The 27,522-nt window shown below is 35.9% G+C and overlaps 1 pseudogene; it reads left to right on the top strand.

Moving 5' to 3' along the window:
* The window catches only part of LOC129026591 (programmed cell death 6-interacting protein-like), a 95,758-nt pseudogene that overhangs the window by 9,413 nt on the left and 58,823 nt on the right, over window positions 1–27,522 (top strand).

Here is a 27,522-nt window from a genome sequence, read left to right as displayed (position 1 = left end):
AATGGCAGAATAAGCATTGTTGCCTCACAGAAGGGAGAAGTCTATGGTATTGGACACCAACGCCCAAGTCCTTCTTACATATCCTCTCCTTGACATACAGGGACTCTTGTGAAAAATGGAAACCCAGGAACTGGCTCTGCATAAACTTAAGCCTTGTCTTTGCAGAACAATTAGGAGAAGCCTACTACTGACTCTGGAATATGTTGTATGCAATAAAAACTCTGTACTATTTAGGTATTGTTTCTGGCCCACGATACTAGAAATAAGCATCAACTAGCCATATAAAGTTTTACTTAGGAAAAATGAAAGTATATTCAAATATAAATTTTTATAAAATGACTATTAACTAAAAAAAAAATAGCCTTTCTTTCCCCAAACATCAATAGATGCAGAATGGAGGGTAATATTTACAACATGCAACATCATGTTTGGTTGTAATTAATAGACTATTTCAATGAAATATTATTTTGATAAATATGTTCATGCTTCATTTGCCATGTATTAAAAACAGCAATACACACTCACTTGATGAAAAATATTATCAAAGATAAAACAGAAGTATTTCATAAACAACCATTAGGTAGATTATAAGATAACATATAAAAGGTGATATAGGAAATAAATATTAGAAATACATATTATTCATCTATGACCTAACTTGTATTGAAATACTGCAAAAACCTTCATAGCAACATTCAGAGAATTACCTGAAAGATAACTCTGGCATCTTCTATGGTCTTCTATGTGCTTTCTTTAATGGTCACAGTGATTCCCATGTTCAAACTTATTCACTGAAGACAACGCGTGTCCTGAGATTCTCATTATTGAAATGCTGAGGCTGAGGCCTGCTTTTCACACATACACATTGTCCAACATTAAAATACCATTGCATATTGACTGCATACAAAAATCATTAAACTAAATATTTCCAAAAGTCCTGATACAAATAACATGTTACAATATTTTAGGTACGATTATCTGATAGGATTAACAAATTTACCAAGTATAACAGAAAGTAACCACTTATTATTTATTATTGGCTATACCAAAAAATATAGGATCAGGACTTACCTGAATGACATGCTTCAGTTTGTCAATAACCTGATTTATCACAGGATCAGTTCCTTTGACTTTGACTTCAGGATTTCCAGACTGGGCTTTGATTCCATTTCCAACCACACGCTGAGTATGACTAGCAAAGGGAAATGTGAAAGATATATGACTTAGTACCTGATCAGAGTATTATCTGCCACAACTATCTGAACATAGTTGAGGTCAGAATTTCCTCCTTTAGAGAATACACCAATGTATTTCTTTCTTGGAACAGAAACTGGCACAGCTATAATGTTTTTCCAGGTAAAATGATAAAATGCTTATCGTGCCATTAGATCATTCTAAAAATAATGTTATTCTCTCAATAGATCCAACCAAAAATTACTGGTTTTTTAATACTACTTAACAATATGCTACAAAGAGTTAACATATATCTCACTTTGTTACCAGTTCTTGCTGAATTACACATATGTCTGTACCCTTGTTGTCTGGGTCAGCTTATTTTATGCAGTCCCAATATTATTTTTTAAATATTAGGCTACTATATATGTGTGTGTGTATATATATATGGAATCTATATATAGAATTTATATATAGAATATATATACTATATACATACTATATATAGAATATATGGAGAGAATATATAGAGAATATAGATATAGAATATATATAGAATATAGATATAGAATGTAGATATATAGAATATATATACACACACATATATATATTTCCTAATTGGGTCCTTCAAGAAATAAGTGATTAAACTTTTTAATAATGATAGTATCAATTGGACATGATTAAAATAATATTATTAATAAACTTTTTGATTTTTAAAATAACCTTGAACCCATTTCTTTTTGTAGGCATAGAGGGATTATCCATTAGGGATCTGGCAGTATACACCAATAACAAATAGTAGAAGGAAAACAATTATATTTACTTTGTTAATGTGTAATAGTATTCTTTATTTTACAAAAATAAAGTTATATATAATATAACTATATATGATATATTATATATCATATGTAAAAATATATATAACTGTACAAGTCAATATCATAAACTATAACTGTACAAATTAAAATCATCAAATTTATAAGCAACTAAAATGCGCAAAGTACTTCCTAAGGAGAGGAAACAATCCGCTTTCACCTAGGTTCGCCTAAACAAAATCTGGTAAATCATGTGGTATGTAAAAGGGTCATTTCACAGGTGGTCAAAGCCATCTGAAATTTCACTACCTAAGGAATTCTAAGGAATTAATAAAAGTATTTAAATTCATTAGTCACAAAGATGTCTTCAGTGTATGCTATATTCCAAGTCCTGTACTAGGTCTTTAGGATTATAAGAAGGTGTAAGGCTCAATTTTTGTCCTCATAATGCTCATTACTTAACCAAGAATATAATATATTAATTAACTCATTCATTTGTATGTTTATTCATTACATTTTATTACATTTAAAAAACTATAGATTTCAGCCATATACTCTTGTCTGACAGAATAGTGTAATATAAACACAACTGAACAGTTAAAATGCAACATTATGAAAGTAGCTGGAAAGAACTGCACATGCCAGGTGTGAGGAAAGATAAGACAAGTGTAGATATTCTGGATATAGAGAAGTCCATTTGGACTCAGACACTAGGGAAAAACTAAAGAAGAAGTTATAACTTGAGGTAGCCTTGGATATATTGAGGTAAGAAGAGGACATCTATGGTATGGTTAATGAGAATTTCAGGGCAAAGGATGTCATCTCAGCAAGGAAAACGGCAAAGGTACGTGAACAAGGCAGACAGGGAGAACAGACCTCTATTTACAAAGCAGAGAGTACAAATGGTGGAAAGCAATGGATAGAGGGCCACACACTGAAGATTCCACCCTGAATGTTGAAGACTCTCCACTGAGTGATATCATGGGCTCTGGAGATTCATAACGGGGAAGTTGGCAGGTGGGTGTGGAATAAAAAAGCTACATGTTTGGTACAATGTACACTACTCAGGTGACAGGTGCGATAAAATCTCAGACTTCACGACTATAGAAATTATCCATGTTACCTAAACCACTTGTGCTCCAAAAGCTATTGAAGTAAGACTTTATTTATTTATTTATTTATTTTTATTATTATTATTTTTTTTTGAGACAGAGTCTGGCTCTGTCGCCCAGGCTGGAGTGCAGTGGCGCGATCTTGGCTCACTGCAAACTCCGCCTCCCAGGTTCACGCCATTCTCCTGCCTTAGCCTCCCGAGTAGCTGGGACTACAGGCTCCCGTCAGTATGCCCGGCTAATTTTTGTATTTTTAGTAGAGACGGGGTTTCACCATGTTAGCCAGGATGGTCTCGATCTCCTGACCTCGTACTCCACCCGCCTCAGCCTCCCAAAGTGCTGGGATTACAGGCGTGAGCCACCGCGCCCGGCGAAGGGAGGGGAGGGGATCATCACACATTGGGGCCTGTGGGGTTGGGGGGGTAGGGGAGGGATAACATTAGGAGAAATATCTAATGTAGGTGACAGGTTGATGGGTGCAGCAAACTACCATGGCACGCGTATACCTATGTAACAAAACTGCAGGTTCTGCACATGTAACCCAGAGCTTAAAGTATAATTTATGAAAGTATAATTTATGAAAACAAAACACTATCATCTGAGTAATTTGTTTGCTTACATTAAATATCATAATACTTTTCAGCAAAAAATATTATCACTTTAATGTAACTTTCGTTCCCTATATTTGAGCAGAGTACTGCACGATCCATAAACACCCTCTGAATTTTCTACAGTAATGGAAAAAATCTTTGAAAAAAATAAAAGAAGGTTCTATGTTTGAGAATGTGGCTATATGAAAGGGGTTTCAAGAAATATCCAGTTCTTCCCAAGACGATGTACTTCCAGTGACCAGTTTTAAGAAGTGGAACAGGCCGGGCGTGGTGGCTCACGCCTGTAATCCCAGCACTTTGGGAGGCCAAGGCGGGCGGAGCATGAGGTCAGGAGATTGAGACCACCCCGTCTCTACTAAAAATACAACAAATTAGCCGGGCGTGGTGGCGGGAGCCTGTAGTCCCAGCTACCCAGGAGGCTGAGGCAGGAGAATAGCGTGAACCCGGGAGGCGGAGCTTGCAGAGAGCCGAGATCGTGTCACTACACTCCAGCCTGGGCGACAGAGTGAGACTCCGTCTCAAAAAAAACACAAAAAGAAGTGGATCGAACATTTCCTAACGAGGTCCTTCAAGTAATAATAAGTGATTAAACTTTTTGATAATGATAATATCAGTTGGACATGATAAAAATAATATTAATAAATCTTTTGATTTAAAAAATAACCTTGAACCTACTTCTTTTGTAGGCATGGGGGGAGCTTAGAGTTAAGTATTCTAGTATCCGTTAGGGATTTGGCAGTATACATCAATAACAAATAGTAGAAGGAAAATAATTATACCTGGGTCTCATATATATATACATATATATATATATAGAGAGAGAGAGAGAGAGAGAGAAACCATCTCTTAAATTACCTGTAGCACCACTATGTTATTCTTTACTCTCCCAATACCCTAAGTAGATTGCACATGTGGCTCTTTTGTTAATGTGTTGAATATTCATAATGATAATGAATAATACGAATAAATAATTGATAAGTGCGTAACTATGAATTAGGCATTGCTTTACTCTACCTGGAGATTTCAATTCATGATAAACATCCTTTAGTGACCATGAATAAGAAACTCATAGACCTGCATTAGAGAAATGCAAATCTAAACCACAATGAGATACCATCTCACTCTACTTAGAATGGCGGTCCTTAAAAAGTCAGGAAATAACAGATGCTGGAGAGGTTATGGAAAAATAGGAATGCTTTTACACTATTGGTGGGAGTGTAAATTACTTCAACCATTGTGGAAGACAGTGTGTCAATTCCTCAAGGATCTAGAACTAGAAATACCGTTTGACCCAGCAATCCCATTACTGGGCATATACTCAAAGGATTATAAATCATTCTACGATAAAGACACATGCACACGTATGTTTATTGTGGCACTATTCACAATAGCAAAGACTTGGAACCAACCCAAATGTCCATCAATGATAGACTGGATTAAGAAAATGTGGCACATATACACCATGGAATACTATGCAGCCATTAAAAAAGGACATGAGTTCACGTCCTTTGCAGGGACATGGATGAAACTGGATACCATCATTCTCAGCCAACTATCACAACATCACAAAACCAAACGCTGCATGTTCTCACTCATAAGTGGGAGTTGAACAATGAGAACACATGGACACAGGGAGGGGATCATCACACATTGGGGCCTGTGTGGGGTGGGGGGGTAGGGGAGGGATAACATTAGGAGAAATATCTAATGTAGGTGACGGGTTGATGGGTGCAGCAAACCACCATGGCACGTGTATACCTATGTAACAAAACTGCAGGTTCTGCACATGTAACCCAGAGCTTAAAGTATAATTTAAATAAATAAATAAACTCATAGACCTCAAAGTATGGGAAGGCTAACTGACTATGGCCACTTGCTGCTTCACTCTAAAATCTGTTTCTGCATCTGCCCCTCAGTCAATGACTGAGGGCCGCAGGGTGGCTAATGCAGATCCCTCTTTAGGAGACACAGGGCTTCTCTGAGGACCACTCTTGGCTCAGGATTCCCTGAAGCCTTTTCTGACCCTTCCTTAGACTGTACATTATGCTCCAATGCTTCCACTCAACCTTCCTTTCCTCTTTCCTTCATTCTAGGTCAGACTTGCCTCATAACGGAGAGCTCTTCCAGGCTTTCTCACCTTCCTCTCCATTTTCTCTCATAGGGATTTCCCTTAATAAAATCCTCTTGTGTTTAACTCGTTTTCAACATCTACCTCTTGGAGGACCTGGACTAACCCACCACATAATATTTGTATTATAATTACTTCCATTCTACAGGTTGAGAATCTGGGATCTGGAGAAGTTAAGTAACTTAAGTTACTCAAGTAAGGCCACACAGTGTATATAAAGTGTGCTGCAAGGAGTTAAACCCAGGGAACACGCACTCCAAAACAGAACCATCAACAAGCATCAATCCTGCAACCAACTAATAAAAGGTAAAGATACAATTAGCTTGGTGCAAAATGTTATTTTTTCTCTAATTACATTTTCTAAGGTTTCACTCTTTGTAATTAAGAAGGGATGCATGATTTTCATCAAAACTCTCCTCAGCAAGCGGGTGTGGTGGCATGCACCTGTACTCCCAGCTACTCAGGAAGCAGAGGCAGGGAGATCACGTGAGCCCAGGAGATTAAGGCTGCAGTGAGCTGTATATTGACAATGTGACCATGAGTATAAAATTCATAGACCTCAAGCCTGGGCAACAGAGCAAGACTCTGCCTTAAAAAGTAAAACTATGCAAAACAAAACAATCCTCCTCAACAAATGGTTGCATATAACCAGCTAAACAGTAATATAACAGTTGTTGGCAGGGTGAGAAGAAACTAGCAGACTGCAGGTTTGTCATACGGTTTTTCTGTTTCTCCAGAAACACAGATATAATATAAGCAATGAAAACTGAGACTCATCTCTTAATTTCAGTTAAGCTATTAATTGATTTACATCATTTACTTATAGGCCAGAAAAGTTTTTCCAAAGGCAGGAATGTTGTTTCATGTCAATCTGAGGAATTGCTTTTGTTTTTGTTCTTAATGATCACAGTTACTAATACAGTAAAATAATATTTAGATAAAATACATTAGAATTATAGCTGATCAAAAATCTCATTCCAAGCTGTTATATTGTTGAATATCTCACGATCACTCTTCTTACGAATCATGTAAATAAGGAAAAATACTGCAAAGTAGACACACATTACTTCAAATGAAATATGATTTAATAAAATCAGTTATTCTTTGCCAATTTTGTAATGTTCAAAATAACCACAATTGAAATAGTGATACATACACACCGGAACAGTTCAAATGTAAAAGAGAAATGATACCAAGCGTTGGCAAAGATGTGGAGCAACTGGAACTCTCTCCCAATGTGGATGGAAATGTAAGCTGACGGACACCACCATTTCCCATGTATGCTAAATCTAACCATATTCTATGACCCTGAGCATATACCCAGCAATATTTGCCAAAAGACAAATACATGAATGCTCAGAGAAGCACCATTCAAAATAACCACAAACTGAACATTATATTTGTATAATGATGTAGTCTATAGCAATGAGAACTAACAAATTACAACTATATGCAAAAAGATTGACAAATCTTATAAACTAAATATTGAATGAAAGAAGCAAGATACAGAACATATTCTATGATCTAATTTAATAAAAATTGTAAAACTCATCAGTTATGTTCCAAATCACCATAAGAGGTACCTTATGAAATAGTGTCTAGAAGAAGTAATAATACAAAATTTCCTGATTTGAGTACTGGATACAAAGAAGGGCTAAATTTGTTTAAAAACAAAAAAAGTATTAAGCTGTACAGTTAAGATTTGGGTATTTTACTGTTTGTATGTATTTTCAGCCTCAGAAAATTATGTTAAAAAGTCTTTATGCTCTTTTTCTTAATATATTTACAATACACAAATTTTCATTAAGCCACAGTATAAATAAAAAAGACCCACACAGGTATTTTTAACATGGACGAAGTGGTTCTGTCATCATTAAATGAGTACTTTAGGTAGGATCCAAGTCTCATATAAAAACTTACTTCCCTGAAGACTTTCATTTTGCATGCAAAATACACGGTTTCTAAATTAAATTTTTTTGTAACAAAGACTTTCTGAGTTCCCCTCATGAAATTTTAATAAATCATTAATTCCTTTTTCTCTTTAATGTACAAGCAATGGATAAAACATTTCAAAGATCCCTGCAGAAGTTTCTTCACTTGAAATATTGTTCACATTACAATGAGAAGGTTGGAATAAAACACAAAAAAGATAGGCAATTTTTTTTTTTGAGACAGATTCTCACTCTGTCGCCCAGACTGGAGTGCAGTGGCGCGATCTCCACTCACTGCAAGCGCCGCCTCCCGCGTTCGCGCCATTCTCCTGCCTCAGCCTCCCAAGTGGCTGGGACTGCAGGCGTCCGCCACCAGGCCTGGCTAATTTTTTGTATTTTTAGTAGAGACGGGGTTTCACCGTGTTAGCCAGGAAGTCTCGATCTCCTGACCTCATGATCCGCTCGCCTTGGCCTTCCAAAGCGCTGGGATTACAGGCATGAGCCACCGCGCCCCGGCCGACAGGCAAATTTTTCGTTGGGGAAGTAGTAGACCAACCATCTGTGCTTATTTCTTCTAAACAGAGCTGGGAATGAGTGACAGCACTTGAACAGGAACACTTGCTCCCCAAGCACTACTTGTTTTTCATTAACAAGGAAAAAAGGCAAGCCCTGCTACATTTACATTCACAAAATTGTTTTCAGATGATGATTAACAAGATCTTAGTTCCCTCTCTGTCGGACACATAAAATATTAAAAGGCAGTGCTAATAAATCTATATACAGCACATCAGGAGGAAGTCATTTCTCCTGACTTGACCAACTTGTCTTATTTGAAACTGATACCATGCCCTATTGGCTGATAGGAGTTTCACTTTATTTAGAATACAATACAATTGGGCTCAGATTCACAGCAAAAGTATAGTATTTTGATGTGCACTTACACGATTTCAGGGGAAAACAGTATCTGGAATCTGACCCTGGAATTAATTACAAGTCGGTTAAAGGTATCCGTCTTAGAATTTTTTGATAATTGGACTGGGACAGGATGTAAGAATAAATCATTAACAGTAGATGAGGAAAACACTTGATGAGCGCTTTCTTGTCTTACCATTACTGCTCTTTCTATCAGAGGTTAAAGACAGAATGGGGACCATGTTGTGCTTGTTATTCTTGTTGTTGTTTGATTGCTTTGTTTATTATATTCTTGCATGACTTGGTTATGTGGCTGGATATTAAAATTCTTTCCATTTCCAGAGTCATAAATCTCCTAATTTCTAGGAGATTAAATACTGGTTTTATCTTTGGCTCAGGTAAAAATGTTGCTATCTTGGATTAAAAGGAGGTCTGGGAAGTACATTTCGTCTGTTCACCAGTGAACGTGAACCCCTTCTACAACAACAAATTTTCCATTCAAACCATTTCTAGGCCTCCCTTTCTGGTTCTGATAGCAAATGTGAAAGCAAGTACTAGAGATCTGGTTTTTGTAAGTTTCCTCAAATACTTGGGAAATACTGGATTCCATTGCCGAGTGTTGCCTTTTGTACATTCAGCTTCTACACAGCACGTTCTCTCTATGTTGAAAGTCCTAATCCTTGAAATCCCAGAATGGAAAAGAGTTATATGACTAATTTTATGTGCCAGGTTTATGGGAATAACCTTTCATGGAAGATAGGAAGCTTACAGGGCATTTAGAGAAAGGAGACATCTGTAGAATCAATTCAAAATGATTAAGCCTCTTGTGATCTCACTATCTCACTTCAGTTGTTGAGCTACAAAACTCTTTTTAAGTTAATCTCTAACATTTATTCAGCTTTATAATTACATATAAATAATGTCTAAATTTGACACGTATGTTTCTAAACTTAATAATGAAGTCAAAATAAACAGAATTAAGGAGAGCTTATTATGATCTTTATTGTTATTTATATATAACAAATTTCCTATTAAGAATATAATATTTTATGATATCTTATGGATGTCATTAACATTACCTTAGTAAAGGTATTATCATGCTTTGTACAGCAACCAACACGAAAATGTTACTACACCACTGCAATAAATAGAATAAAAACATGTTCAGAAAGACTTAGAAACTCATTAAAGAATGGCTGTTAATCACTTTTCACCCTAACTCCTCATTTGGCAAGGCATGAATCTATGCTTTCCAATTTAGTCAGGTGGCAAGTAAGTAGTCCCATTGCATTTCATAAAATAAGCAGCTGTGTGAATTTGAAAGATACTATTTCCACATGAAAAACTACTGACTGCACATGTAAAATCAGTAGTGTTTAGGAAGCTGTCATTAAAAAAAAAAAAAACTACCTAATTAAAAAGTAGCACAAATGAACTTTTGCCTATGTAAAACAATAGAATATTGCTTAGCCTTTTCTTAAACCCCTACCCAATTCTTACCAAGAAAGGATAAATACTTTTATTATAGTCAAAGCTCTGTCTTTATGGTTTTAAATTTTTTAATCTAAAATTGAAATCAAATGATAATAAATCTTTAATTTATAATTATCCTAATTTGATTCAGAGTGAAGGTCCAAACATAAAATGATCAATTATAACTATAATCAATCACAAATAATGCTATATGAGTTTGAAATGTTAATCTAACTTGCCTTTTCCAGGTATGCATTTTAAAATTAAACTCTTCTCAGTAAGATCAAGGCTATCCTTCATGGATTTATGATGTTTGATAATCACCACGTTGTACTGATTTGCTGTCTCACTTCACTGTTTGATATCAACATATGAAAGTAAAAATGCTATTTAGGGGATAACTATTATCTGAGCACTAATAAATTAAATGCTATTTTAAGCCAACAACAAAATTGTTTGGGGTACAATTTTTATTTAACCAACTTTCCATTATAAACATTATAAAATTCTGAAAGATCCTAGAATCTTATATAGCTTTCTTGTATTTTTTCAAATGTAATTGACACCAGCATGAATTAAATTTCATATTTAAAAAGCTTCTGACTACATTACAACATAATTTAAAATTACTTGCAAGATATGATAATTCTAAGATTACCAACATATCATGCAAATGAAACACCCAGGTACTTCCTACCAACACATGATATAATAAAATCCAGAAGAACTTCTGAATTAGAGTGTAGTAGTTGCCTAGGGCCATCATACCTAATTATCACACACTTGGTGGGTTAAGAGGACAGAAATATATTCTCTCATAGTTCTGAAGCCTGGACCTCTGAAATCAAGATGATGGCGGGGCCATACTCCCTCTGAAGATCCTAGGGAGGAATTCCCCCTCACTTCTTCCCGGCTTCCAGCAGCTCCTGGCAATGCTTGGCCTTCTTTGATTTATGACTGCATAACTCCAATTTCTGTCTCCATCTTCACATCACCTTCTCTGCGTGTGTCTTTTCCTGTATCTTATAAGGACATTTACATTGGATTTAGGGCCCACCTTCATCCAGGATGACCTCATCTCAATCATTGGGTTAATTATATCTGCAAAGACCCTACTTCCAAATAAAGTCACATTCTAAAGTTCCTAGTGGACATAAATTTTGGAGGTACGGTATTTAAATCACTACACAGAACATGTAAAGACAAAAATCTGGAAGCTACCTGAATGAAAATGGATATTCCCTTGAACTTCAACAAAATCATATTCTATTTTTCCATGAGAAACATTTTATTACTCTAAATATTCATATTTCACAAGTACACCTCTTAAATTATAGCTTGGCCTTAAGAAAAATAATTAGCTTTGGAAATTATCAGTACATGATATCTAGTATTTCCTATATTTTTAATAACTTCTACCTCTTAGCAAAAATAAATAATGCAATGGACAATTTCTGTGTTCTAAATTCACACACACAAACAGGAAAGGCACTTTAAAAATGATTTGTTCTCTTTCAAAGCAGAAGCCCAACCACCTGCTCTGAATCTAAAAGTTTCCCGAAAGCAAAGAAGGGCTAGTTTATTATGAAGGTGTTGATAGCTGATTCTGTGGAGACTCACACAGAAACAAAGAATAAATTTTAATCACACTTAATGGCAATGTGATAGTAAGGTTGTGACAATATCCAAATATGACTAATGTCATTGAATTAACTACACTCAGGCTTAGCTTAGTTGTCCAAATTTATTACAAATAGCTCAAAATAAATAATTAACTCTTCTGTTTTCTATTTATTTTTTGTTGATGCTTAAGAGTAAAAAGGTATTTCAACTGAAATTTTTTTTTTTTAGCAATCAGTTCTCTTGTTTTATCACCATAAGACTGTAAACGGCCATAACAGCTCACTGAATCTAGCACTGCCTTCAACAAGAAATGCACCTAGAGCAGGAATATAGTACTTGGCACTCATCTCTAGGCCTATAACCTAATAGATTTTTTTGTCTGTCTTTGGTGACAGTAACATAAATTTAGAGCTGGAAAGGACCTTAGAGGTCATCTAGTCCCACCCAAGCATCTTTTAAAACAAAACAAGTGTATTGGCCTGGTGCAGTGGCTCACGCCTGTAATCCCAGCACTTTGGGAGGCCAAGGCGGGCAGATCACAAGGTCAGGAGATCGAGACCATCCTGGCTAACATGGTGAAACCCCATCTCTACTAAAAATACAAAAAATTAGCCGGACATGGTGGCAGGTGGCTGTAGTCCCAGCTACTCAGGAGGCTGAGGCAGGAGAATGGAGTGAACCTGGGAGGTGGAGCTTACAGTGAGCCGAGATTGCGCCATTGCACTCCAGCCTGGGCAACAGAGCAAGACTCCATCTTAAAAAAATAAATAAATAAAAAAATAAAGAAGCATGTTTATTTCATCGTTTTATACTTATACACTGTGTATTTCCAGAAAAGCCTCTGAGACAGCTTAGAATGAAAGGCACAGACACTACAAAACAAGGGCAAAATGACAGAATAATGAAGAGAAGGAGGTGACAATTACATGGGACAACCTAGGGAAGGAAACACTACCCTTCAGCCTAAAATTTAGTCCTAAGCCTCTTGTTCTCAAAGGCCAAAAGGAAAACCAGAATTCAAATAGGTGTCATTAGTTAATAAAATAGTATCTGCATATGTCAGCAGCTATTTTTTGGTAACTCTAAACTCTTCAGCAAAATATATATGTCTTTAAGCAACACACAATGGACAATATAATAAAAATAATCATCAATAGCAATTTCAAAACTTTTAAAGATGTAAGTACAAATGATCTTTTCTTACGGGATGCTTTGTGAAAGCTGCCCGCATGATGGTATTTTAAATTACATGATGTTAAACTGCCTACATGATGGTGTTTTATTGGGACCTGGTTCTATGACTTGGTGAAGAATGTAACCTCTGAGAACTTAGAAGAGTGAATGGTTAATACTTCTCTGAACTTTTTTGTTTTTAATTGATATTTTATTTTATCCCTCATAGACAATATATATTCTGGGAAATATACTGAAGTATAGTAAAAAAGGAATCTCAGGGTTAAAATATTGCGGTAAATGACAAAGCAGAGGTTGTGTCTGAAGAACCATGTGGTCGCACTGCACCACACAGCAAACAGAAATATGGGTGAGCACTTTACCAGCAGATAAACACCTATGAGAGAGGAAACAGCAGTCACAAGATGTGTTTTAACAGAGAGATATTTAATTAAATATTTTCTAATAAACTGATTGAACCTACATTTAATGGAATTTTTTTCCTTTCCTCACTTTGGCAAATGTGTGTATTTTTATAGAGAACATGGTTTTACAGATGTAATTTTCAGACTTTAAGTCAGGCCCATCACCAATGCTCTATGAATTGGATGGCCTTGATATGTGGTCCATGTATTTTTGAATCAGGGATGGGAGCCGTCAAATGAGTCAAAAGCTGATTTTTGTAGCTTTCATTATGAACACCTCTCTGGCTGCTCTTCTTTTTGACTTTACCAAACAAACTAGTTAGTATTCTTAAATGCAAGGCATATTAACATAAGAACTAAATAAATTTTTAAAATAAACACACATACACACACACACACAGCACTCTCTATATTTTTAATTTCCACTTAAATAGCAAACAAGCTGTGTTCATAGGCCTGTGGAAGAAATATGAAGTTTGAAAAGATTTGTAAATAACTTTTTCTTAATGAAAATAACTCTGTAGTAATTACTGTTTTAAAAAGCCATTAGAATTTGAGCATAACACAGTTTCAATCGTGTCTCTATTCCAACTTAAAGTCCTGTCCAATGATTCTATCTTATGGTCTATTGAATCACAAAATAAAAAATTGTATATTTTAAAGTATTTGATGAAGGAGGAGGAGGAGGGAAGAAAGAAGAGGAGGAGGAAGTGGAGGAGTTGGGAAAATAACTAGGATTCCTGTTCTTGCCTCACCTTAAGTACACTACAGCCAAACTCCTGCTACAAAACAGTCCTCAGACAACAATCCTCGTATGTAACAAAATTTAATTTGTGTCCACTTATATATATGAGAAAATTGCTCCTCCAGCTATGTCTTGGCAAACTCGGTTACACAGAAAACAGCGGGACTTGGTTCCATAAAAGTATATGTGCCTAGGGACTTTTAGATTCCTAATAGTGGCAATCACCCAACAAACATATTTGGCTGACTCAGTATAGGAAAAATGTGCGTACACAGGATTGCAGAAGACCTCTGAAGTCCAAATAGAGTGGAATTTTCCAGTCTAGATGACCTAGAGATTCCACACGTACAGAGACACTTGGCCAATCTCTCCCTCACCCTTTATACTTCCCCCATTCTCCTCTCTCAGTCCTTTCATGATTTCTTCCAGGTCCGTCAGTGTTTATGTACTCTGTCCTCCCTGTCTGGAAAGTTCTACACCTTCAGACCCTTTCCTCAGTCATCTGTACTAAGCTTACAAAGGGGGTTTACAGATGTGATTAAATTAAGGATCTTAAAATGGGGGGCCTGGTGTGGTGGCTCACGCCTGTAATCCCAGCACTTTGAGAGGCTGAGGCGGGCGGATCACGAGATCAGGAGATCGAGACCATCCTGGCTAACACGGTGAAAACCCGTCTCCACTAAAAATACATAAAATTAGCCTGGCGTGGTGGCGGGCGCCTGCAGTCCCAGCTAGTCAGGAGGCTGAGGCAGGAGATGGCGTGAACCCGTGAGGCAGAGCTTGCAGTGAGCTGAGATCGCGCCACTGCACTCCAGCCTGGGTGACAGAGGGAGATGCCGTCTCAAAATAATAATAATAATAATGATAATGATAATAATAATTAGCAAAAACCTCAATAACTTTTGCACCGGCCTAACATTTGTAAAGAAACTATAAGCAAGTTCACAAAAGTTAAAACAAAAAATCAGCTATGAGAAACAAATATGAATTACATCACTAACTGCTGAAAAGAAAGACTCTAAGACTGAAATTACCAAAAAAAAAAAAAACTCAGCTGAAAACAAAACAAAAAATCAAACTCTATTACTCTATTCTATTTCCATTAAGTGTACAAACTGTTCCTGTAAGTTTAACAATATTAAAATGTACAAAGATTAATAAAGTAAAAATCAAAGTCTGTTTCTAACATCATTGATTTCCCATAAAGTAGAATTTAAAGGAAAAGGTATCACATGGAAAACAATAAAATATTTAATATTACAAAGCAAAACACCAAATGAATGTCACATTTAATTGTGAAATCATTAGCATGTTTTTCCGTTATGACTTATTAAAGATAAAATTTGAGCATTATAATGTATAAGATTTTTTGGCCGGTCGCGGTGGCTCACGCCTGTAATCCCCGCACTTTGAGAGGCCTAGGCAGGTGGATCATGCGGTCAGGAAATCAAGACTATCCTGGCTAACACGGTGAAACCCCGTCTCTACTAAAAAAATACAAAAAAATTAGCCAGGCGTGGTGGCGGGCACCTGTAGTCCCAGCTACTCAGGAGGCTGAGGCAGGAGAATGGCGTGAACCTGGGAGGCGGAGCTTGCGGTGAGCCCAGATCGGGCCACTGCACTCCAGCCTGGGCGACAGAGTGAGACTCCATTTCAAAAAATACAAAAAAATTTCCCGGGAAAGAAAAGCCCAAGACCCGACGGCTTTACTCCTGAATTTTACCAAATATTTTTAAAAGAACTAATACCAATTCTACCCAACCTACTGTGAAAAATAGAGGAGGGAATATTTCCAAACTCATTCTACAAGGACAGTATTACTCTGATACCAAAACTGAAGACACATAAATAAAAAACAACAGGCCAATATCCCTGGTGAGCACTGATGCAAAAATGTTCAGCAACACGCTAGCAAACTGCATTCAACAACACATTACAAAGATCATTCATCATGACCAAGTGGGATTTATCCCAGGGATGCAAGGATGGTTAAACATATGCAAATCATTATCATCATCTCACATCAAATCACATCATATCAATAGAATGAAGCACAAAAACTGTATGATAATTTCAATTGATACTAAAAAAGCATTTGATAAAATTCAACACCCCTACATGATCAAAGCCTTCAGAAAACTGTATAGAAGGAACACACCTCAACATAATTAAAGCATATAGAACAGACACTCAGTTAGTTTCATATTAAATGGGGGGAAACTGAAAGCTTTTCCTCTAAGACCTGGAACAAGAGAAGGATGCCCTCTTTCATCACTGCCATTCAATGTAGTATTAGAAGTCCTAAGCAAGTCCTAGTTAGAGCAATCAGTCAAAAGAAAGAAAGAAGGGGACACACAAATTGGAAATAAAGTAATCAAATTATCCTTGTTTGCAAAAATTAGTAAAGACATTACCAAAAACAATAATAAGCCACCATAACTTATGAACAGATACAAAATTTAAAAATATATATTAGCAAATCAATTCTAGTAATATGTAAGAAATATATAATGATTAACTGTGGTTTACTGTGATAATAAAAAGTAATTTTAACATCCAAAAATTAAGCAATGTATTTGAACTGATCAATAGCATTAAAAAGACAGTTCCATATAGTGATCTGAATAGATGTAGAAAATTCTACTGACAAAATTCTATAAGTATTCTTGATAAAACGTCAGAGTAGACCAAGAATAGAGGCAAACCTTTTTTCTATATTAGGCAGGAGCATCTACATAATCATACATCAAATGTCATACTTAATGACTATATATCGAATGTGTTCTTCCTAACATTGGGAACAAGGCAAGTATTATGCCCCTGTAACTTTTATTTAACATCGTACTGAGGTTTGAGCCAGTAGTAAAAAGCAACAAAAAAGAATGAAATACAAAATTTGGAAGAAGAAAAAACAGCCATAGAAATCTTTATGCACAGACAACACAATCACTTATGTACAAAATCATAAGAAATTTATAAAACAAGACATAAGACCAATATGTGAAAATAAATTATATTTCTTTTAAAATTGTGCTTGCTAACATTAAAACATAATAAAATGTATACAATAATACCATCCTGAAAACTACTAAGCATTTCTGAGAAAAATTATATATGACCTAAACCCATGTTCATAAATTAGAAGACTCAATCATGTTAAGATGCCAATTTTCTATTTGGTTATTAGATTAAATTTCAATGAAAATCCCATCTGCTATTTGGAAAAAACTGATAGGTTGTTTTTAAAAATTTATATAAAATTTATATAGACATGCACAAGACTTATAATAAAAAGATAAAAACCATAATGAAGCATAAATTGGGAGAAATTATTATTCCTGGTTGAATACTTGTCAAAAGCTATCCTGAACAAGACAAAGCAACATTGGTGTAAGGGAAAATGAATACACTAATAGAGAAGAATAGAAACGTACAAATACATATTTGATCATTCAATTTAAACAAAGGCACCAAGGCAATTCAAATTGGAAAGAAAAATCTTTCTAATAAATGATGGAACCACTTCCTAAGTCAAAAAAAAAACAACTAAAAACCTTAAGCCCTACATCATAACACATAAATTAATTTCAGGTATATAATAGATTTAGGTGTATGGTCTAAAGCTATAAAAATTCCAATATAAAGCACAGGAGAAAATCTGCCCCATCTTCAAGAAAAAAATATTTCTTAGGACATAGAGAACAAAAATGTATATTCACAAGGTTTCTTTACAAATGAAAAAGAAATAATTATAAATATTAAGAAAATAAAAGAGCAAGCTACAGACTAGAATAAGATATTCAAAAATATATACCTGAAAAAGAGCTTGACTACATAAAGGAATCCTACACATCAATAAGAAAAAGATATCCTAATGTCTAACTTGAACAGATGCTTCAAAAAAAAGATATACAAATGGCCAAGATGCACATGAAAATACACCTAACATCTTTAATTGTGTGTAAATACAAATTGAAACCACAGAGTTACTAATTGTGGAATGCAAAAAAATGACAACACTAAATGATGAACATATGGTGAACAACTCAACCTCTCATAATTTGCTGATGGAAGACTACAATAAAATACACACTTTTGAAAACTAATCCAGTTTCTTACAAAGTTCAACATAAAAATATTTCATCATTTATCAATTACACTCCTAGGCCTTTACACGACATCAATTGAATGGGCACAAAAAGACTTTTACATACCTGTTTATAGCAGTATTACTGAAAGTAGTAGAAACTTTGAAAAAAATCAAATATTCATCCAAAAAAACCCAGATTTTTTAAAAAAAGTATATATCTACACAATGGAATACTACTTAGCAATGAAAACAATGAACTACACAATGGAACTTAACAAAGAAAATAATGAGAAACCAATACACACAACATGAAAGGATCTCAAGAATATATATTAAACAATAATAGTGAGACACAAAATATACAAAGTCCAAGAACAGACAAAAGTAATACATGGATATAGACTTCAGAAAGCACGTTGCCTATTGGAGCTGGGAAATGACTGAAAGTGGACAAAGGGAACTTTCTAGCAAGTAGAAATATTGTATATCCTGATTTAGGTTTTGGCTACATGAATTTATATATATTTGTCATTGAATTATATATCTAAAATCTATGCGTTTATATACAATTTCTCTCAATACATAATACATAAAAAAACTAAAATTGAAAACTCAGTACTAGATTGAATGATCAAGAAAATCCTAACATTTAAGGTATAGGTCATGCCGGCATCAGAGATCTAGAGTAGCGGAATTGATGTCAGCAGAGTTAAGGCATTTTGAAATACCATGAAACTTGACACCTGTATCATGAAAAAACATCCTGCTTTCTATTTCTTATGTCCTGACAGTAACTTGTTTGGTCGTATTAATCAAGGATTTGATTCTACATGTTAATTTCATATTATTAGAGAATATTGCCAATTTTGCTTCTCATTCACATTTCCATTTAGAATTTCACTATTTTTTCATAGTAGTAAAGTACAATGCTTCGTATAAAATAGGCATTATGACTAATTTTCCATATCTCTATAATGTCAGGAACAGACTAATTTTATATGCATGTTTGAATGTAGATTGCCATGGTTGTAATGGCTAGTGGGAAAGTAGACATTTTACAGATATTTTAAGGTAGACTAAACAAAATTTCTTTGCTTAGATATGACTATTCTCTTAGGAGCTGAAAAGCCAATGAAAGTTGAAGTTGTACCTGTTCTTTGGTTTCATTCCATGGTTACTAGGAGCTAGTTAGAAAAGCATGTTAAAACTCACCTGTACAGAAGATAAAGTCTGTCAACATCAATTAGCTATTGTCTTTATCAAATTTCACCGTGGCATTTTCCAAAATTTAGACTATAAAGTTTCAAAACAGGATTAAAAAATTTAAATAAGGCTGGGAGCCGTGGCTCACGCCTGTAATCCCCGCATTTTGGGAGGCCGAGGTGGGCGGATCACGAGGTCAAGAGATGGAGACCATCCTGGCTAACACCGTGAAACCCCGTCTCCACTAAAAATACAAAAAAATTAGGCGTGGTGGCGGGCGCCTGTAGTCCCAGCTACTCGGGAGGCTGAGGTGGGAGAATGACATGAACCCTGGAGGCGGAGCTTGCAGTGAGCCGAGATTGTGCCACTGTACTCCAGCCTGGGTGACAGAGCCAGACTTCCATCTCAAAATAAATAAATAAAAAACTAGAAAGAATGAATCAGACAGACCAGGCGCAGTGGCTCATGCCTGTAATCCCAGCACTTTTGGGAGGCCGAGGAGGGCGGATCACGAGGTCAGGAGACGGCGACCATTCTGGCTAACACAATGAAACATTGTCTCTACTAAATATACCAAAAAAATTAGCCTGGGACCTGTAGTCCCAGCTACTGGGGAGGCTGAGGCAGAAGAATGGCGTGAACCCGGGAGGCGGAGCTGGCAGTGAGCCAAGAACGTGCCACTGCACTCCAGCCTGGGCGACAGAGTGATACTCCTTCTCAGAAAAAAAAAAAAAATTCAAATGAGTATATTTTAAAAATAGTAACAGAGATGCTTCAATTTAATTACCATCAATTGGCATATGCAATGAGATTGCTATTTAATACATTTATTCACATTTCCAGGTAAAATAAAATAGTTAACATCTAGAGAATAGAAAAAAATCAAGTGTGACTTGAAAGTGCAGAATTCTCATTTTAACCATCATATGTTAAGTCTAGAGACTAAACTATTTTTTAAACAAATGTTGAAAACATGTTTATTAACAGTATAAATTTGAGGGTTAGATTTCACATATATATAAGTGAAAATAAGCAATTGAAACATTTCAGTTTATTAAAAATTAAATTAATTTCTAGTGTGATTGGATGAGGGAATACTTGCTTATTTTTGCCTTTCTTGGTTGAAATGTTCAGTATCTTTTAAAAATCAAAACAATGGAACTCATGGAAATAGAGAATGGAAAGTTAGTTACTAGAGGCCGGGAAGGGTAGTTTGGGGAGGGGGAAGAAGAGAGGAAGTGGAAATGGTTAATGGGTACAAAAAAAAAACAAACAAATAAAACTAGAAAGAATGAATAAGACAGGCCGTGCGCGGCTCATGCCTGTAATCCCAGCACTTTGGGAGGCCCAGGCGGGTGGATCAGGAGGTCAGGAGATTGAGACCATCCTGGCTAACAGTGAAACCCCGTCTCTACTAAAAATACAAAAATAAATTAGCTGGGCGTGGTGGCGGGCCCCTGTAGTCCCAGCTACTGGGGAGACTGAGGCAGAAGAATGGCGTGAACCCAGGAGGTGGAGCTTGCAATGAGCTGAAATGGCGCCACTGCACTCCAGCCTGGGCGACAGGGTGAGACTCCGTCTCGGAAAAAACAAAAACAAAAAGAATGAATAAGACCTATTATAGTATTTGATAGCTCAGCACGGGGACTAGAGTCAAGCGTTCAATTGTATATTTTAAAATAACTAAGAGTTTAATTGGATTGTTTGTAACACAAAGGATAAATGCTTGAGGGGATGTAGACCCAATTTCCCATGATGTGATTATTACCTATTGCATGTTTGTGCCAAAATATCTCATATACCCCGTAAATATATATACCTATTATGTACCCACAGAAAAAATAAAAAATGAAGAAATTTTCAATATATTTATTTGTTCTGAAAAAGTTAAAATGTATTGTTGTGATTGCAGAACTCTCCATACTATAAGTATTTATAGAATAATTGGTTATAGCACCTCTTTTTTTCCTGCTTGCTCATAGAACGTTGCTACCAATTCCAAGCTCAAACCATGAAGGGCTTGGAAAGCCACGGAGTAAGTGCATAAATAAACCTCCTAGGCTGGACGCGGTGGTTCACATCTGCAATCCCAGCACCTTGGGAGGCCGAGGCAGCCGGATCACAAAGTCAGGAGATGGAGACCATCCTGGCTAACACAGGGAAACCCAGTCTCTACTAAAAATACAAAAATTAGCCGGGCTTGGTGGCGGGCGCCTGTAGTCCCAGCAACTCGGGAGGCTGAGGCAGGAGAATGGCGTGGACTGGGGAGGAGGAGCCTGCAGTGAGCTGAGGTCGCGCCACTGCACTCCATCTTGGGCGACAGAGTGAGTCTCCGTCTCAAAAAATAAGAAATAAAATAAATGGATAAACCTCCAACAGCAGAGATTTCAGGAAAAAAAATAACCATAGTAAAACTGGAAGACTTAAGGAAAGCTATTTATGTTACTCTGAGGAATACAAATCAATAAAAGTTCATGGCTGAAAGGTTCTCATTGGCTGGAACATACTGGTAGCACAGTAATTTCAAAACCCAATGTAGGGTTTGCCAACCACAGCACATTTTCTGATTGTATCCAATAAAACGTTATGACCTAGAAACGGTTATCTCTAGTGTAAATTTCTTGAATGACTTTATTTTTTATTCTAACAGGACTAAGCTGATATCAGGACATTTTAAATAAGGTTTCAAAGAACTGTAAAATGCTTTTAGGTTAAATATTTCAAAGTCAACTTCATGAATGTTGTTGTTGGAAAGCACACTCATCATTCAGAGGTATGAAGAATAATACAGACAATAACTTGATTACCTTTCTAGAAGTTTGTTAAATTTTCCATTTTGAGAACTCCAACAAATCCTCTGTTAATTATTTAGCCGCATCTAAACCAATGAAAGCTGTTGTAAATCTCTCCATGCTGCAATGCCAGTGTAAAGTCTTCTTGTGTCTTGGTATAAAGTCTTCTTGTGTCCTGTGTCAGGGTAATCACCTTTCTAAGATGTACCTTAATTTTCCATGCTAATTTAAAAAGTTACCCTTCTCTAAGTGCTGCTGATCAATGTATCTGCCACATCAACTATGATATTTTAAATGAAAAAAGAAATAAAATTCTTCCAGTATAAAGTCTCATCCACATCAAGCATTATACCCCCAGATGAGAAAGAGAAACTCCAAAAGAATAACTTGAAAAGTTAGAGACTGAGTATCAAAGTTCTTAAAGACACCTTTTAGTTTAATATCAACTTATTATTTCTATAATTTTTAAAAAATGCCATTAATTTATCATTTCATACATTGCTCAGTCCATGAAAACACTTGTACTTACCATTCTGACGGTATACAAGGGTGAAAACTGTTAATGAAAAGTTGCATATATAGATGAATAATACTAATAAACTACCACTCTAGAATGTAAACTACACAACGGCAGAGGCTGCAGTGGTTTGGTTCGGTGCTGTTGTTCTGAAGCCTAGAATGGTGCTTGTCCTAGAGTAGGCACTCAGCAAATGTTTCATAATGAAAATATCTGAAATGAAGCTCTCCAAGTTCTGCATTATCTCATAAAAGTATAGGCATGCCCCACATAACAATGTTTGGCTAACGACGGATCACATATACCACAGTGGGTCCCTTAAAGTTATACTGGAGCTGAAAAATTCCTGTTGCTTGTTGAGGTCCTAGCTGCAGTATCATTACAGCTCAAACATTATTCACATGTTTATGGTGAGGCTGATGTAAATAAACCTAAAAAGAGAAGACGAACTCCCAAGAAAATACACAGTGATGGGTGCAACTTTTGCAGAGCTCAACAAGCTCCATAAAAAGTTTTAAAACATGGACACCAACAGCAACAGATTTTCCTTAATAGAGAGAAATGTTCATGATGCATTATTTGCTTATAAGCAAATCTATAAGGAGAGAAAAAAAAACAATAAGTAAACCACCATGGACATATTTCTAAAAAAGCGACACCTGGGATCTCCAGGAAGTATTTGGAAAGAAGGTCCTGTTATCATGGGAGATGAAAGCTCCGTACATGTCATTGGCCCTGATGAGCTTTCAATGGAATAAGATGTGGAAGTGAAAGACAGTGATATTGACGATCCTGACCGTGTGTCCGCCTAGGCTACTGTGTGTGTTTGAGTCCTAGTTTTTAACAATATAAAAATATAAACAAAAATAATTTTTTAAAATTAGAAAAAAGCTTTTAAAGTAAGAATATAAAGAAAGGAAAATGAAAACAATGTTTCTAACGTAAAAATGTCACAGTGAGCAAAGTTAATTTTTTACGTAAGAAAGGAAATGTTTTCTAAATTTAGTGTAGCCTAAGTGTACAGTGTGTATAAAGTCTACAGTGGTGTACAGTCATGTCTTTGGTCTTCACATTCACTCACTACTTACTGACTCACCTAGAGCAACTTGCAGTCCTGAAAGCTCCGCTCATGGTAAGTTCCCTATGTGGGTGTATTTTTTGTTTACCTTTTGGATTTTATTTTTACTGTATTTTTCCATGTTTAGGTCTGTTTACATACACAAATACCTATCATCGTGCTACAATTGTTTACAGTATTCAGTACCTCTGGGGCACTGGCTGTATCTTGTCTCTAAATGAGATGTGTTTAAAACATTTTTTCTGCCAGAAGCAATACTTACCTCCATGTACTTGTTCAGGGGTCAGCTCAGACCTCACCTGATTGCTCAAGCCTTGATTATAGGCCCTTTTATGTCAATTTGTAATGCCTTCCATATTCTTTATTATCATATCACATTTTGTTTATAAATTCACTTATGAGTATCCTGCAGAAGGCTCAACTCCAAAGGGGCAGTTATGTGTCTAGCTTCTATTTCCCGCACTCAATATTTCTTCAATGTATAAAAAATTACTATTCATCATCTCATGAATTGTTAATAGTTAATAAGGATAGAGCCCCAAACACAAATAAATACCAGGAAATGCAAACAACACAAAACAATTTTTTTCTTGTATAGATCAATGGTGGAATCTAAAATACAACAATCACATTTTTTTCTATATATCTAGAGACATATCTAACAAATGAAGCTTGAAAAGTCACAAAGGAAAAGCACTGGCATTCGTGTGAGGTTAGACTTCTTAAAATAGACCTTTGAACAAAAAGGAAGAGGATCAAATTCTATAAAATATAGATGAGAATATTTGAAGCTCTTCATGAAAATATGACATACTGTAATCTAGAGACAGTCCTAAATGTTTGAAATACAATAGAATAGGGAAGATCAGACTTCTTTTCAATGAGTATGGGAAACATGTCTTTTATTACATATAGGTGTTGCAGAGGGCAGCATTAAATCCCTTTAGTGGGTTTATCAACCTTGATGTTATTGACAGTTTGAATCAGAAAACTCTTTGCTGTGACAACCAGAAATGACTCCAGACATTAGCAAATGTCACCTGAGTCACCTGAGGGGTAAAATAGCCCCGGGTTGTTCTATAGGTTTCAGGTGGATTTGGCAAAAAGCATGGATGTCAGAGATATAGTGACGGTTTTATTATCAATTTAATGATACTAATTATCATCAATTAATGATATTAATTATCATTGGTTATCAAAGGTTAAGCATCGTTAACCTTTGAAAGTGAGAGTCATGGTATCTCAACCAAATACTAGTGTTGTAACTTACTTTCTTTTTTTTTTTTTTTAGACAGAGTCTTGCTCTGTCACCAGGCTGGAGTGCAGTGGCGTGATCTTGGCTCACTGCAACATCTGCCTCCCAGGCTCAAGCCATTCTCCTGCCTCAGCCTCCCAAGTAGCTAGGATTACAGGTGCCCACCAGCACATCCAACTAATTTTTGTATTTTTAGTAGAGATGGGGTTTCACCATGTTGGCCAGGATGGTCTTGATCTCCTTACCTCGTGATCCACCTGCCTCGGCCTCCCAAAGTGCTGGGATTACAGGCATGAGCCACCGCGCCCGGCCCGTAGTGTTGTAACTTTCAAACAATTATTGATCCAAAAAACCTCCGTTGAAAGATACAAGTAATCAGCATTTAAAAGATTATAATTAAGTGCCAGTTTCATATACTGGAAGGGAGAATAAAGAAATCTCAATGCCTGACTCATCTTTGCCTCTACTCTGTGAGACAGCGAACAATATCCTTTACAATTTTTTCCCTCACTTTTCTCATCTTTACATTGAAGGTATGAATTATTTCTTAGTCCCATAATAGCTCTAATATTCCATGATCATATGATATCATTTTGTGTATATCAGAGTTAGTAAAATAAAAATAACCACTCTCTTCTGATACAGGCATCATAATGTACCACAACTGATATTAAGCATAAAAAGATTTTTATAAATTATGTAATTTTTGGAGGTTTACCTCAATCTAAAGCTCAATAGCCATTATTTGAAGGTATCTGAAGTTCTATTAGAAACTCGTATTTCTTTGAGTTAAAGCAACTCTTTTCAATCTGTGTTCTATGGACACTCACGAGTATACATTAAAGGGCAGTAAGCCGGCAAGGCTCTAAACCTCCAATAATTCAAACAGAATATACAAGCTTTAATGATGTTACTTACTGAGGTGTGGCCAAAAAAACCTCTGAATATAGAATTTGGCTAGATATAAAAAAACACTAGAAGGTATAAAATATATTTTTAAATGTTCATAGAGCTATCAAACCATGTGTGGTTTATAGGCAATGGATGCAAATTCACATATTTTTCTTTCCAAGGCAGCCTTCTGAGGAAGGACAGTGCCTCTATAGAGCAGTGTCTGGGATAAACAAGCCTGGAAAGTCAGACACAAAGCCCTGGTAATTCTGAGTGTAGAAATATATGTCATGTCATCATACTAAAAGGGCAGGGAGCAGTGTGCAAAAATTACATGGTTTTGAAACAGGCATGTATGTGGAAACCCAGCAGAAGCAAATGCATTCTTTACTACATCAGAAAAAGAGCCATAGGTTTGCAGCACACAGGTAGAAGGAAGAATTTGCAGAGCTACTAGGATAAGCTAAAGGGGCTGACCACCTCCTTTCAATAAGCGAAAACTATTTTTTCTATGGCAGTTGTTGATCTGCCCTCTCACCTCTAAAAATAGTTCACTTTTAAGGATTCTGGGATTCAAGATGATAAATAAAATACCAGCAATCTATATTATTAAGTTGTAGAATTAACCATACTGCATGCAATATATTTTCAGGAATATCTGATTTTTTTAAAGTTACTCATTATACAAAGCTAAAGTTGTCCTAACTTGTAAATTATTGCATAAAAATTGACTTTCAAGTCCATAGAACTCCTAATGAATCAATCTTCAGAATGTCCCTGGTTCAGAAGCAAGATGATGCTACTCAGAATCTATTGGAAAGCTTTGCTACTATGGTTTAAGAGATTAATTCAAATATTGTATTTCCCAAATATAGTTAACAACAGATATACCTCACTTACGAAAGAAGCTGAATCACTTTAAAACATCCTCTTTTCTACCCTCTTCTTTCTTCCCTTCTACTTTCTCTTTCTCCTCCATTTCCACTTTCTGGTCTTCTAACTCTTATAGGCCCACCTCCCCCAGAAAACCATCCTTTAGGCTGGAGCCCCTCCCAGGCCTATTCCCATAGGTATCTCTCTCCCACCGCATTTACCACAACTCTCCCTCACTACTATAGGTTTCTGTGGACAGGATTAAGCCCACTTACATTTTAAATTCCTAGTTTCTACCACTAGTTTTTGATGTGCAACAGCATCCAATAAATATTATTTCAATCAATAATTAAATAAACAAACTGTTGGCCAGATTTATCCAACATACGAACTGAGAAGACACACTACAGCCTCACGCTTTCTTCCTAATATTGTAGAGCAAGTTATGTTTTCAAGGTGAGAATAAGGGACAAAATTGGCATTCACATGAAAACTGGCATTCAAATGCATGATCTGGAATTAGTTCCAATTAATAATTATGATTTGTGTATGAAAAGTTTAGGACTGAAAAGAAGCAGCCCATTCCATCACTGTGAACTGATTTCATCACTTTCCAAAGAACAGAAAATTACATGACATGATTACACAATAACAGCCAAGGGTCACGTCAATACCTCACTATTAAAAGTATTTTGCTCAACT

Source organism: Pongo pygmaeus, chromosome 16 (assembly GCF_028885625.2).
Source record: "Pongo pygmaeus isolate AG05252 chromosome 16, NHGRI_mPonPyg2-v2.0_pri, whole genome shotgun sequence".
NCBI lineage: Eukaryota > Metazoa > Chordata > Mammalia > Primates > Hominidae > Pongo > Pongo pygmaeus.
The sequence above is the reverse complement of the archived record's forward strand: the minus strand, read 5'-3'. Positions and strand labels throughout refer to the sequence as shown.